We start from the raw sequence: 5,598 nt of genomic DNA, 5'->3' as shown, positions 1-5,598 counted from the left end.
TAAAAACATCAGGTAAGGCAGTAACAGTTGCATTTTACCGAATAAGGAAAAAGACCCTTCGGTCTTGGGTAAAAGGCCCACGTGGGAGCTATAGTGATAGTGTAAATATAGGGACTATAATGATATGGCAATAAATAGTGATAAACAGGAAAGTACCACAGTGATATTGTTGCTATTTAGTGTTTCAGTGGCATTCAGAGAGTATGAGCCGGTCATCAGCGATGTGAATGTATTCTCCTTCAGGCTGTGTTCCAGCCGGCACCTGTTATAAAGTGCAGCGGTCGTCTTGCACAATTGGCCCTGTAATTTCAAAAAAGATCACAGTGGCTGTGGCGTAATTCAATATTCTTATAGCACTGTATTAACTACATATTTAATCACCGAGGGTAGGACACTGACGGAGCGTCCTGGTGTGGCAAGGCAACGGAACATATGCGGACCGAAGTGCTGCTGTCAGCAGCGCATGAGGGATGAGTGCACGGCTCCTTCAAGTGCCTGCTCCCATGATGCACAGCTACCAAATCTGCTGTGTTATACATTCGGTCAGATATCTAGCAATGACCCATAATCCACCTGTGTTTTTTTTTTCCTTCTTCAAGGCCCCCTTTTCTCAGTTTCTCATACAGAGGTATAGATATTATAGATATAGATGTATAAAAATGGACAAACAGCTTACAAACCTATATATAAGTGATAATGTACAGCTAGACAGTCATTATCTCAACATAAATCTGACAAGGAGGATCAGGATGTGAAGCAGAGGGTTTTTTATCACCCTAAAGGGGGTTATTTTTTGATAGTGACCAACTGACTATACTTACATGCAGTTACTTATCAAATAAATATAAATGGAAGGTTAAAATTGTTCTATTAACTGAGAAGACAGAGTCTGCAAAGAGATAAGAGAAATTAAAATAGTATAGCTGTGTATAGCAAAGTGACACTGGTGCATAGATGTGCATCTATATCTAGTCTACAGCTATCACACAACACGACACCAGTTTCATCAAAGAAACTCTGAGATTGTCAGGTGGTAGGAGAATGCAACCCATCATGCTCAGCTGCACACTGTTCACTCAGCGGCGGTTCCTGCGCAGCGCATCAGGTGGAGTGAATTGGACTTCAGGCAGGAAGCGCCTGGCTCAGCCCTATTCATTAACGCTGCTATATCGGGCTCCAGCTATCAATGCAGGCTCGCAGCGAGCAAAAGGCATCACCACACGCCTGCTTGCGACTGAAATTACAGCCGCCTCCAACGGCACACCAGAAAAGAATATTAAACCCAGAGAGACGCGCACCAACAGACCGAGCTGACAAGTAAATTGTTTCTAAAGCAGCAGGCACAGGAAAACGGAGAAAGGAGGGGGAACGAAGGGAGATGAGAAGGAGGGAAGGTAAACAAGTGAGGAGAAGGAATCATAACGGACAGGAGTGTGAAGCAATAAAGAGGAAAATGGTTGAATAACAGGGTGATTTGGGGAGGTATCATCCGGGCTGATGTGAATTAGGGAGAAAAAGGCTAGAAACGGAGATACAGAGGACCAAAGAGAGCTTGCTGCAGAAGTTGATCATGATGAATTGGGGGAATAAACTAGAGCGTTATCGTTTTGCCGATTTTATCGGCCGATATGAGCCTGTCGCCGATATATCGGTATCGGCGAATATGCCGCCGATATGAAATTTTTTTTTACAGAACATATAATGCAGATAAAATACTTCAAATGGTGTAATTACTTAGTTTGTCCAGCAGAGCGCGCTCCATTGTTTGCTACTGGCGACCTGGATGAAACGCTTTAAAGCTTAAGTCTATTCATGTGGCGAATCCGCACCAAATTCGGGGGATCCCTTCAGCTCGAGGAACCCTCTCGAACGCGAATTGAGTGTATGTCTTGAGGCCCTCTTTCGAATGAGACCACCCCCGCTTGGATAGCCCCCGGGGTTCGGGAGTTACAGGTGGTTAAATTCGCGGTCCGGCGCCGATGGATCAAGCGATCCCGGGGGGCTACCGGCGCGCGGATGGTAGCATTCGAGAGGGCTCCTCGAGCTGAAGGGATCCCCCGAATTTGGTGGAGATCCGCCAGCGCGTTCATGAGATAGTGACACCAGCCAACACTTTCACTTCAGTAAGGAGGTCTTTTGTTCAGGCAGCAGCATTCAAGCGTTGTCTTATTCGACCGCAAGTGCCCTGAGAAGTGGACTTCACATGAAATTCCGCCATGATTCCAGTTCCAAGGGAAACTTGTGTCCATCAAAATATAAGTAAAAAACTATGTGATTTACATTTATAGGCATTTCTACTATAGGACTGGTAACTGAAAACGTTTGCCTTTGTGTGATGCTACATCCACACCAGTAGGTGTCAGTACAACGTTCAGGGCTACTGTTTTATCCAGTAGCAAAAGAATATATATGTGTATATATATATATATATATCGGTATCGGTCCCAAAAAACCCATATCGGTCGGGCTCTAGAATAAACTACGCTTTACAGGGAAAAAACAATATGGTGCCAGTGATGAAAAAACTGATGACACCCTTGCTCAGGTGTCCTTAGGTAAAAGTCTACGAGATTAAAAAAAAGGTTTTTAATGAAGTGTATCTTTAGAGGAATAGTTCATCCACACAATGAATATTTATATTTGTCTTAGTTTATTCACCCTCATGTAATTTCAAACCCACATGGTTTTTTTTTTCTGTGATCACACAATGTGATTTGTGTGTGTGTGTGTGTGATTTTTTTTTCTACAGTACTGTTCTAAAGTTTGAGGTTGTTAAGATAAAAAAAAACATTAATACTTTTATTCAGCAAATACACATTCAATTTATCAAAAGTGACAGTAAAGACAATTATAATGCTGCAAAGGGTTTCCATTTTAAATAAATGCTGTTCTTTTCACCTTTTTATTCATAAAAGAATCCTGGGGGGGAAATGTATCACGGTTTCCATGTATCCAACACTGATAATTAGAGCTGGGTGGTATGACGGTATACATCGTTACCTCTATCATTAGAGATTTTGCTATATCGTGTATTCCACGGTATGCAAATATATCTGCGTAACATACTGCTTAAACGTTATATTCACCTTTGATTGATAAGGAAACATGCATGAATGAGAAAATAAAGAGTGCTGCACTTGATCGAGTTATTAAGTGCAATATGCAATGAAAAATAACTCAATGCGGTGCTTGCGCTGACTGACACACACGAAGCACACACTCAGAAAGCGCCTCTCTCAGACAGCATGCGATCGCGGATTTGGGACATGCATGATGTTTAATAAAGTTATTAAGTGCAATAAGCGGTGAAAAAAAGCACAATCCGCTGCTCGCACTGACTGACACACAGTCGAAGCGCGCGCACTGAAACCCCTCTCAGACAGCATGCAATCGCGAAAACAGATCTCTTTCCTGTTTTATTGTGCTTGAATGGTCAAATACGCACACAGATATGTCATAATGCCCATCGTGTGAACTATTCCCGTAAACACAGTCGGTTATGAGTTAAATAAATGTAAACAGTTGGGTGAAAACTGGATGTGTTTCAGTACATTGGATTGGTCTTAAAAGGAAAGCAGCCTTATTTACCTGCTGCTGTCTGTCATTATTAATGTTGTTTGATTGATAACGTGAAGACTATGCAGTGTTTTATTTATACACTTTATTCAATTTCTGTAATATTTCTTACTACATGTTAAATAAACCTAGCCTACTGTAGCTGAATGAATTAAAATTTTATTTCATATTTATGTGTTCTGTTGTGTTTGTAATTTGCTACTTTTTCTTCATTTTAATAACAAAAATAAAATAAAAATAGCTATATCGATGTATATATCGTTATCATGAAATAAAATTTCTCATACCGTGAAATAAGATTTTGGTCATATTGCCCACCCCTACTGATAATAATCAGAAATGTTTCTTGAGCAGCAAATCAGCATATTAGAATGATTTCTGAATTATCATGTGACACTGAAGACTGGAGTAATGATGCTGAAAATTCAGCTTTGCATCACAGGAATAAATTACTTTTTAAAATATATTACAACACAAAACTGTAAATTTAAATTGTAATATTTCACAATAATTACTGTATTTTTTTATCAGATAAATGCAGCTTTGGTGAGTATAAGAAACATTTAAAAATAAATAAATAAATGATTTTATAAAATCGTGCAGACCCTAAACTTTCTAACGGTAGTGTATAATGAAAGTGAATTAGAACTGTCTAACTCCTAAATTCCCAATATAAGTGGTTTATTTGACTCCATAAGACTTTAACTTTGGTTAAATTGAGCTGCACAATACTTGGGAATATAGTGCACATGTCGTATGGACTATTTTTATGGCAATTTTATGGTACATTTTTGTCATCAAACAGCCAGGACAAAAAAAACCTTCCTCTAAATCAAGAAAGTCATGTGGGTTTGGTACAACATGAGGCTAAGTAAATGATTTTGGGGTGAACTGTCCCTTTAAAAGCTCAGGGGTTCTCAGGGATATGATCCGCTTCAATTCTCAAACCCATGATAAAGGAACACAGTCATAATGCAGTCGCTCCTGACTGATGTCTGTCGTTTATCTTGAAATCCTCCTTTCATTTAACATTATTCATCATTCACCTGAAATAGAGAACCAGTTGATCTGACAATACCTTGAATGGTGTCCATCACACAAACAGACAGTTCATCATTCGACTGGAAATACAGACGAGATGGGAAAAACACACCAGAGCCACATGGGAAAAGCACATAAGCCTGCACTGCAGAATATAAAAGTCAAGATGCTTCTGTGTTCCCATAAAAATAACTGTTTTTTTTTTTCAAAGTTCAGATGCAATTAATAGGCTTATGTGTCCGTTCCACGTAGCTTGGGAATAACCAGGGAAACCACATCAGAACCTGGGAATAAAATCACAAAACACAGGGCTCATGCATGCTTACCTGGAACCAAAGGACCCTCCGACAACTCCGACTGGACAAACTGCAGCAAGGTGAAAATGATGAGGACTGTGGTACCTGACCATGTGACCTGCATGATTCTTACAGAGCTGGCATCCCTGGATGTCTCCAAGTTTAATCTAGACAGACAAAGAGAAAAACAAAGGAATTAAATGCTGGGAACTTCTGTTAATGGATTTTTGGATGAGATAATCAGTGAATCATTGACTCATTTTGACATAAAATATCTAGCTGCAAGGTTGTTATAGTCAACTAAAACTATAGGAATACATTTTTGTTACTTGAAATAATGTTACTGAAAATATTTACAAATTTTACATTTAACTGAATTATTACAAAAATAATTTAATTCAGCTTATTTTACTCATATTATTTGTCATTTTCATTTAGTTTAACTTTAAGTACTAAAATAACTAAAACTAATAAATAATTAATACAAATAAAAAACATTTAATAATGTTGGCGTATTAGTAACAAAAAGAGCATGACAAAAACAACAAAATTACTAAAACTTTTAACTAAAATGAAAGTGAAAACAGAAAATATAAATAAAATCTATTTCAAAATATTAACAAAAATATAAACGCATATCAATGATCCCAAATACATATAATTATTACATATATTTTTTTTTTTT

At 38.3% G+C, this 5,598-nt stretch overlaps 1 long non-coding RNA gene across 1 annotated transcript in view; it reads right to left on the bottom strand.

Annotated features, from left to right (window-relative positions):
• Window positions 1-5,598, bottom strand: part of LOC107695170 (uncharacterized) — a 71,610-nt gene that overhangs the window by 61,772 nt on the left and 4,240 nt on the right. The window contains exon 2 of the long non-coding RNA XR_001634966.1: window positions 4,944-5,080. This is a non-coding gene — a long non-coding RNA (uncharacterized LOC107695170). The remainder of the gene's footprint in view (window positions 1-4,943; window positions 5,081-5,598) is intronic.

The sequence above is a fragment of the Sinocyclocheilus anshuiensis genome, unplaced genomic scaffold, assembly GCF_001515605.1.
Source record: "Sinocyclocheilus anshuiensis isolate Anshui unplaced genomic scaffold, SAMN03320099.WGS_v1.1 scaffold550, whole genome shotgun sequence".
Lineage (NCBI taxonomy): Eukaryota > Metazoa > Chordata > Actinopteri > Cypriniformes > Cyprinidae > Sinocyclocheilus > Sinocyclocheilus anshuiensis.
Note: the sequence above shows the minus strand (reverse complement) of the source record. Positions and strands in the feature narration are given on the sequence as shown.